The sequence below is a fragment of the Melozone crissalis genome, unplaced genomic scaffold (assembly GCF_028551555.1).
Source record: "Melozone crissalis strain CALT ecotype California unplaced genomic scaffold, PUWL_Pcris_2 ptg000035l_1, whole genome shotgun sequence".
In the NCBI taxonomy this organism is placed as follows: domain Eukaryota; kingdom Metazoa; phylum Chordata; class Aves; order Passeriformes; family Passerellidae; genus Melozone; species Melozone crissalis.
The window spans coordinates 11,129,185-11,139,547 of NW_026535813.1; positions in this window are offsets into that span (position 1 = coordinate 11,129,185).

Genomic DNA, 10,363 nt, shown 5'->3' on the forward strand with positions numbered 1-10,363 from the left:
TTATGACTAGCCATAGACTGTGCCTGTTTGGGAGAAGGATATGTCAGAAAGGCTGATGGTCTACTTCTATCCATTTGAAATCTTATTTTATTTTTCATTTCCATGCTCCATTGTATTCCAGCAGAATATAAGACATGTAGAGGGCTCTACCATCCAGTAAGATGAGTGTTGGGGCCATATTTAATAAAAAGTAATTTAGCAATTGCAATGAGAAAAGTGGGAAAAAATCAGATATGTATGAGAAGAAAACTATTTTAGAACGGATAACAACTTTAGAATAATGAAAATTATAATAATTTCCCAAAGGAAATGTCCTGTTAGAAACTTAAGAACTGTTCTGCAACAGTTGTCTGCTTTTCCTTGCATAGCTAATAATGATGAGTAGCACAATATTGTGCTAAGATTGACTTAGAAAACAAAAACTATGGGTGGTATTTTTAGACATACCACAGCAACTCTATCAAGTGACACATGCACCTGTGTAAGTTGCAGAAGTATTTGAACAGTTTATTATTCATGTTCTTCTTCAATTCAGCACATTCTGGGTTCAAAAGATTGTTAGGAGCTTTTTAAGTTAAAAAAAAAAAAGTTTTAAATGTAACAATTGTTGTGTATGGGAATCAAACTCAACATGACTCCTGTAGACTTAAGTGGGAGCTGGAACCACTCTTGGAAGGCTGCTTTATCATTTTTAATTGTATTTGGGTGTAGGACTGCAGTGTTCTTGGGTGTATTGCATGGGCTCCATTATCTACAGCTTTGTATAATAACTAGAAAGGACAGTATAGTTCACTGATGCTTGTCTGGTAAAATAATTTCTGTGTTATAATGGAAGGGGGCTTTGTGGTGTATGAAACATGTGGTGGTTTTTTATATAATCAAGTATAGTGTAGACTAGTGTTGTAATGCCTCTTCATGTATATGTACACAAGATGCTACTTATGATTTTTATTGCAGTGTTCAATCTTAGTTTTTTTAATCACTATTAAAAAATCAAGCTTTTGCTTTAAATTTTTTCTTTCAATATAGTTATCAGATATGCAAGCATGTACAGATAGTTCATACTTAGATATTGCACATAATGACTCTATCCAGCATCTATGCTCTGCTGTATTATGTAAATAATAAAAAATCATGTACAGAAGGAAATACTTTTTGTGGTAGTTCATTGGTTTTAGTTATTGCTGTAACTTAAAAGTGGCTCTGTGGCAGTTGGGATACAAAACTAATACTATAATTTTTTTTTTCTTAAACCATTCTAACCTCCTTATTTCTTATTTTGACATACTGACTTCTTTAAGATTACTTGTTGAGGTCAGAAAAGCATGAACAGCTGGAATACAGATAACTACTTGATGACCAGATAAAGATGTCAGCAAACAACAATGTGCTTAAAAGGGAATGAAGGAAATATTAGTAGTGAACTTGAAAAGTTTCTGTTCTGTTGTGGGTTTTGGGTTGTTTTTTTCTCCTTTTGGCTACAGAAGTTATTTCTGGTGGATCTGTTCTAATACAGCCAGTGTACTGACTGCATTGTTTTGTTAAAATCTTCATCAGAAGGCCTAGGCAGAGCTGTCAGAGTCTGTATCCAAATGTGAATGTCATATATGCCATACATACCTTTCACAAGGAAAAAGAAAAGTACAGAGCACACAGCACATGTTGACTTGAAAGAAGCTATCTTTGCTGGTGATTAATACATAATAATTATGACTGCCACTATATATGCTTCTGCTAAGGGAGCAAGGGCATGTTCTGGGCTTTCATGTGCTAGGATGAATTTTATTTTTTTTAATTGTGGAGCTGTTTTAAATCATCAAAGTTATGTTTTTTCTACCTTTTTGTATTAAAGTCAAATCAACTCAACTGCATAATAAAAAGCTTGTTCAGTTTGGGGATGGGTTTTTTGTTTGCTTGTTTTGTGAATGCACCTTGGAACTGGATATTTGGAGAGAATGTATCCAGATTTGTGATATTGTCAGGGTGAGAGTATTTTAGGAAGGATAACCATACTGATACTAGTACTTAGTCATTCTGATGGTCCCTCTTGCATTCATTTTCTTTTTTAATCTGCACAAAGGCTTGTTTATTTTAACTCAATTTATCTGAGCAAGAATGTATGGAACAAGAAATCTCTCATTGTTCTATAAAATCATTAACTGTATCATGTGTAAATTCCTGACAGGTGGGATAGGAGCCTGTATTCAAAACTAAGCTTTATTCATAATAATCCAGGAGCATTAATTCCATTGAGGCTCATTGAAGTTTCAAAGAGGGGGAAGGCTGGTAAGTAAGAGTGGGTACTGAAAAGTCTGATAAATGGATCTTTAAATTTTAGTGCAAACAGTGTGGTACATATCCCTTGGCAAAAAGAATATGAATATAGGTGCAGAACACTTTGGATTTTAGTTATTTGTTCCTTAACTCTAAAGTGATAAATGGTTATGACAAGGTTATCCACCTAGTTGATCAAGAGAAGCCAGCTGATAAGAGAAATTATGCATTACTACATCCTATGACAAAACAGCCTTGGAAAGTCCTGAGAAATGCAGACTGAGTTCTGGAGGCATAGATAAGATAAAAGCAACCTTGCAAATTGCTAGAAACAAACTGTGCATGTTCAAAACCAGAGGTCAACCAGAAGACACCACAATTTGGGGAACAGACCACCAGAGACCCTGAAAGAGACTCCCAAGAACCAAATAAGGACTTTTGATAAGGATTGGAATATGCAAAACAGGACAATGAATATATATCAAGCAAGTGTGGATACCTGAAGAATATGTAAACAACATGTATAATAAAAAGCCTTACTTGTCTGTCTCGGGTTCCACGAGATTAAAGGAAAAATTCCTCATGTCCAGGATGCTGTAATAAAGAATGCCTGCTTTCTAATACTCAAAACTGTGTTAGTTTCTATCTGGCCGATTTCGGTATCAGAATTGGCACCCCAGATGGGACAATCTGACTGATTTCCCCTGGATCCCGGGATCTCTGGATCTTCATGCCAGCACTGGGACTTTGCTGAAGGAGACCACAGATCCCCAGTCCAGCCTGGGACACAGGTAAGATCCCACCTGTTAATAAGGCATTCTTTCTAGGAACCCTGCCCACATAAGATGTGCAGATTTTCCAGTGCTGTGGGTGGATTATTTGGTATTCCAGAATTTGGTATTTGATTTTGTTATTATTGATTGATAATTGTTTCGTATTTGTGTAACTATTTTGTATTGTATTGTAACATTTTGGGGTTGGTCCCCTGTCAGAGCGATGGTCAGAGGACAATCTAAAGGGGACATTCTAAGAAGTCCCCACTTGGTTGTATTTTGAGACACTGGGGAAAAAAAAAGGTGAGCCCCCTGGGGGAACAGCTACCAGGGAGAATTTGATGAAGTATTTTCATAAATAGTGGCCATAATATAAACTAGATTCTGGAGAAAAATGGCTACGTAACGGAACCTTGAAATAATGTTGTTTTCTGAAATGAGAATGGAAATGGGCTGGAAATTTCATGAAAGAAGCCCAAATGTTGAAATGTAGAAACTGCCTTAAAAAAAACCAAAAAACCAAAAAAACTAAAACACCCCACAATCCCCACCCAAAAAACGTCCCTCCACAAATGGGTGAGAACTGTTAAACATAATCCACCCAAGATAAATGGAGTATGGAGAACTGCCTTGGCTTTGGGAATACAGAGAAATGTCTTGCAAGCAAAGGGGGGAGGGGGGGGGTGGGAAGTGGCAGATTTAAGCTCAAACCTTCTACAGAGAGAAAAAAACCTGCTTCCAATTCCTTTGTGTTATAGATAGGTAATATGATGATTGGCTCTCACAATTAGGGAATGAATACTGTAAGTTAAAAGAAGTTTTATTAATGTATGGTTCTGTTATTGTGGTTTGTTGTTTAGATGTCCTCTGTTCTCCCCATAGTCCCCTTCCTCCCCTCTGGATTGTTGCCACCAGACAGCCTGGGTTGTCTGAGGCATGTAGAAGAAAGGCGTGTACATATGCCCCTTGCATGGGGCAGTTGAGAATGGGGAAAGCTTGTTGCTAGGGCTGTGCAGCATGACAACACCTGACCTCCAATCAAGTTGCAAGAAAGTAGTCTCCACCAATGGACGGCAAAGAAGAGTTGACTGACAGACTTTGGGAAGAGCCAGGGTTGTCTAATGCAACCCTCCAGGTGTATAAAAGGCGGAGCAGCCATTTTGTAGATGAGCTTGTGGCAGCTGGTCACAGACAGTATGCTGTCCTTTTTCCTTATTCAGTCCTTTGTTGTATTTGTTAAGGTTTAATAAACCTTTAAAATTTTAAAGTGAGCAGTCATTTCTCACACTTTGCAACACTGCAGGAAAAAGAAAACAAACCTTAAGTGCTGGTTGAACTTTGGGGCCCAGCTGGTGCATTCCTGCATAATGGTTTTCTGATAAGAATAGCCCCTCTGTTTATCTGGCTGTGGGAGCAGAAAGACAATCTTTGAAATTCATTGAAACCTCTTTAATTACTCCTAGGGAAGCTGAAAAACTAAACCTAAGTTTTAAAAATTGAAATTGTTTAACTGGCTTTTATGAAAAAGTATTATCTGTTACACTGCTAAAATCTGTTTTGATGTAATTAAAAATTTAGAACAAAAGGCACTGTATTTTAGATGCATTCTGCTTACAGTTCTAAAATCTGCTTGGCTAGTGAAAAACAAAAAACCAGACAGGAGCTGATGTTTAACAATTGATTATCAAAGGCTTAATGCTTACAAGGGACATTTCACTGCAGCTGTCGCAAATATTGCAAACCTCACTGCTACACTGCAGGCACCTGCAAACAAATGGATGGCAGTTTGGGATAGAAAAGAGAGGGTAGCTTTAGAGCAGCCAAATAAACCTAGTCCTATACTGGATACCCCTGCATTTACCTCAGACTCTGTAGTTGAAGATGTCTGATTCACTGATGCCTCATCCAAACCCACTGATGGTAAATGGAAGTACAGGGCAGTTGCTCTTAATGCTGAAACAGGAGTGGAACTAGTAGAAGAAAAAATAGGAAGTGCACAGGTGGGACAGTTAAAAGCTGTGTTGCTGGCAGTAAAGGAGAAAGCAAGGATGGTGTATGTTGAATTTTATGCAGTCTGGGCTGGTGCCACACAGTGATTGTGTCAGTGGAAGTGTTAAATTGGCAATGAAGGAAAAGAGGTTTGGCAGAAAGAACATTGGAAATGGCTGTTGTTACAGGCTCAATCCTGACAAATCCAGATAAGATGGGTCAAAGCTCATGCCAACCAGTCATTGTCAAATTACCCCAAATTGGGATTGTACCTACGACTAACAAACACTTGAGGACCATTAGCCTGGGTGGCTACTGACTCTAATGGCCATCAACAGAGTATCAGTTCCCGATGGATATTTCCCACATTCTGAACTACTCTTATCATTGTATAAGTTGGTTTTTCTAGCTTCTTTAATAACCTTGGATGTTCAAGTATATCCTCACCAGACAGAAAACAGTGAAACAGTGTATATCCAGTTATGAGACAAGGAGCTGTTCAAGCAGCAGTGGAAAGGACTTTTGATTGCCTACATGGCTGTGGGAACTATGGGCAGAGACTCCTAAAAACCTCCTATAAGCGAATAAAGCCAGTTCCAGACACAGAGGAACCATACTGGACAGCACAGTAACTAATAAATCTGCTGTAGCTTAAGCTGCAAGAAAATCAGAAACTCTAAAAGTACAATCATTGTATAGTTTAACTTTTTATGTTTACCAGCCAATATTTTCAATACTGTAGCATGGCTGTTCTCACCTGGATTTGTCAGCCATCCAAAAAACCCTTGCAACTAATGATTATAAAAGATAGGAGAGCAATGTCATTTTTCTTAAGGGCTGCTCTAATATAACACACATAGAACAAATACTATCTGACCCTTGGAAGAGAAATTCACACCTAAAGCTGATGCAAGCTGTGAGACTTTTATAACAAACTGCAGTAACTGTTGGATTTGTTCTCAGTTTCCTACTCATTCAGATGAAAGTGTTCAGATGATGGGAATTCCAACAGCAAACATATTTTCCAATGGTATTCCTCCCGCTGGAATGATGCTCTTTTTGGAAGGGAAGGCAGTCCAAACCTCCATAGACCAACAAATCCTGACAATAGATATAGTAGCTGTTGAAACCTCCTGTGTTCACAGATGCCTAAAGGGACCAGGGATGACTTTACACCAAAACATGGAATTACCAGAGTGTAACCAAGGAATAATGGTAGGAGATTATCCCAAGTGTCATTTATATTTGGATGTAACAGGAATAGGCATTTAAAATATTTATTGATGGCCTATTCCAGACAATATGGGATACTATTGGCTTTGTAGAAATCAAACTAGAAAAGCTCTACCCCCTAAATGGCAAGGAAAATGCACCATTGGAAATGTAGTCTCAGAGATAGATATAACTGATAAATCAGAACTCCCCAGAGGACACTTATGATCTTTTATAACAAGATAAAAGCAAAATTTGAATCCCTTGGTTGAGAGATCCTCTGGATTCCACAGATTTGTGAGAGGGTTCCTACCATGGTTAGGAGTGCCTGAATTCGAAAAGGCGATAGTGAATATATCTGGAGTATTCAAACAAATAGAAAATCAGACAAACAATGCAATCAATGCAACAAGAAGTTACCAGCCTCTCAAAGGTAGTCAAGCAAAACCGAATGTCTTTGGGTTTGCTTTTGGCTTCCAAAGGTGGGTTGTGCGTAGTTATCAACACTAGCTGCTGTGTATACATAGATCAGACTGAGAATACAGACAGATTTGAAAGAAATTAGAATGAACACTGGAATCTTTCACAAAATAGAAAAAATCTAGGGGAAGATATATTTGGTTGGATAACATCATGGATTCTAAATTTAAATGTGATTGTAAGAAAACTGATTGACGTAATGATAATAGTTCTGACATTAATGCTTTGTGTGTGGATTCTATTCCAAATCTGCAAAATAGGATGGAACGAGATGCGTAGATCTGACAAGAAACATTTTTTCTGAAAAGGTCTCAAAAGGATGGATGGTTACTCTAACTTAAATCTTTTCACATAGTGTTAGGAATCGTGATCAGCATTATTAGAGTACTAGATAATCTGAATAAGAGAAGTTTTCAATTATTTTGATGAATATTTGTATATGTTTTAGTTTTGCAGTATATTTATGAATTTTCTGCAAGCATTGCTTTGGAATGTTTGTGGGGTTTTTCTGTGGTTGCCACAGTGGGCAGAGAAGATTCCTCCCTAAATTCAGCTTGGAAGCTCGCACAACATTTCATATAATTGTGGAATCAGATTTGCATACCTCTTCAGAGCAAAGTATAAAATTACTATAATTGAAGGAAGTGCATGTAGTAATGGGAAACAATGTATGAAGCATGATCGTACAAAACAAGGAATGCTAAACTTCTGATGGCTCCTGGAGAAAGGGAGAAAGAACTGAAGGAAGAGAGAAAGAAAGAACCTTTGGGTTTGGAAACCAATGAAAGATGTGATAAAATTGGGAAGGTATTTGGTCCAAACGTAGGACCCTGACTGGAGTAATATGCTGAGTAGGTAGGAACAATTTGATTTCATTTTACCTTTGATTCTCCCTGAGGCAACCAGACTATTGTTATTGTGTAGTAAAATTCCTATATTTGTTAATACTGAACTTAAATACAGAATTGTATTAAGAAGCATGATTGAAAGTGAAGGAAGTTGCTGACCAATCTGCTGAACTCTTCCAATCACTGCAACTGAAAAACAGGCTCCATACACCCTTTTTCCTGGATCCTGGTTTACATCACATCATTTCTACAGTTTTAAGACTAAAGGAAAGGGAAAAATCCTGGTCTACGCAAGCTGGTAACATCATGAAAGGATGATTCATTTGGATTGTTCCCAACTACCATGGACACTTTGAATTTAATATTATACCCTGTTGTTATAATATTTCTAATAAGAATTTTTAACTTTCTTGGTAATCATTGTATACATATACAAGTGTAGTACCATAAATGACACCAACCTACCATTCCCAGGAAAGCTTGCATCTCTCTTATGGTGTGGGGCTCTGGGTGTCAACAGATGGCTTCTTTCCGTTCTTTGCTGAACTGTCAGTGTCCATGAAAGATCTCAAGCCCCAAATAAACTACTGCTTCCTTGGCAATCTGTGCCTTGTCTTTGGAAACTCTGTACCCACTCAGTCCCAAAAAGTTTAACAAATTTACAGTACGTTGGATGCAGTCATCTCGTGTTTTAGCTGCAATCAAGATGTCATCAATATGTTCAAGAATAACCTCTCATGGCTCTTGTCTCCTCCGGTCTTTCAAGTCCTTTGCTAGCTGGTTTCCAAATATTGCTGGGCTATTATTGAAACCCTGCGGTAGGACTGTCCAAGCAAGCTGACTTTTCCTCCCTGTTTTGGGATTTTCCCTTCAAAAGCAAAGAGCTCTTGGCTGTTTTTATGCACAGGAATGCAGAAAAAGGCATCATTCAAGTCTGTGACAGTAAACCACCCTAATTCATCTGTTAGTGTGATCAAAAGGCTGTAGGGGTTTGCTACAACTGGGTGTATGTCCTCTGTAATTTTGTTAATTACTCTTAAATCTTGCACTAATCAATAACTCTTACCATCAGCTGTCTTAAATGATGTATGTCTTACACCTAGACTTACACTGCACTAATAACCCATGTTGGGGGAATTTTTCAAATATAGATGCCAATCTCCTATGGCTTTTTAATTTCAAAGAGTATTGCTTTTGCCTTACCAGTGTGACTCCTGGTTTGAGTGCAATAGTCACTGGTTTTGCTTGTTTGGATCTTCCTGAAACATCACTGGCCCACACTATTGGGTTGACAGCATTTTCTGAATTTTAAAGTGGGGGTTTCACCACATTTTTCCTGTATAAAAAGTGCAGCAACTTTGACAAATTTAGATTCAGGAATTATAACTCATACACCCTTTCCCTTTTTAAATTTAATTAAGTTTCTCCAGTAAATCCTTCCCCCACAATGGCTTAGGGGAGTTAGGCATATAAAGGAATTGATGAGTTACCCAGTGCTTCCCCAGTTTGAATTTTAAAGTTTGGAAGAAAGGCCGTGTTTCACCCACCCCTGTCACCCTAACATGTACAGTATCTTGACTCAGTTTCTTCTCTAAAGTATTTAACACAAAATACACTGCTTCAGTATCTTTCAAAATTCAGTGTCGTCTTTCCCCAGCTCAGCTATAACCAAAGGCTCTGCTGGAGGAGAGACCTTTGGTCGCCATCACTCTGAGTCCTGTCCCACAGTGAGTTGGGGGACTGGGGATTTCTTCAACATCGGCCAGTCATTTTTCTAATGTCCCTTTTTATTGCAAAAGGCACTCTGATCTTTGTCCAGAAGGGAAGAAGTTCTCTTGGGTGACTTCTCCTGAATAACCTTTTTACTAGGTTGGCGACTAGCTTTGTCACTTGGGTCTCTGTCCCGATACACCCTCCAGGCTACCTCTAATAATCAGCTCATGTCCTGAACCCCTGTCTAATTTTTGCAGCTTTCTTCTTATATCATTCATAACTTGACCTGCGAACAGGAGAGTTAGATGAGATTTCCCTTCAGTTGAATCAGGATCTAGGTTTGTATATTTGATTGTAGCTTCTCTCAGCCTATTTAAAAAATCAGTGGCAGATCCATCTTGATTTTGCTTTATTTTGTAAAGTTTTGACCAATTTAGAGCTTTAGGGACACCATGTCTTAACCCATACACCATGAAATTCTGGTATTGTTTTAGCCTTGCTATCTGTTCCGGCACATTAGCATCCCACCCTGAATCATCCAATAGGAAAACCTTCCTAACTGTGCCCTGAATAGATCTGAATTGTTAAAACCGAAAATCACGTTCAAAGACTCTCTAACTAGTCAAAGTTAGAAAGTGATATGTTGTCTTAGTTTGGAATGGGAGGAAATTCAGGGAAGTGATGCAAAGCTTTTTGTGTAACTGACAGTTTGTGGAACTACTGAAAAGCTGAACATGCCACTGTGAAACACGCATGTTAAAGACAAAAAACCCCGGGAACTTTTTCTTTCTTTTCTGGTCAGGAAGGAAGTAACACCACTGGGCGGGGTCCGTCCCGGGCCGGGCCGGGCCCACTGGGCAGGGAGAGGGGGTACTGCAGGCAGGATAGAGGTGACCTTGCTAACATCTAGCTGCTGTCTACAACTCTTCAGCCCGGGGCCCAGCTGCACCGACTGTGCCCCGGGTCGGTGCCAAGATTTTACTCTCGCGAAAGTTGCCCGCAACCATCAGGCAGGGGGAAGGAGAAGGCCACCCTCCCTCCCCCCCTCCAATCCAGGCGTGCTGCTGTGCTGCT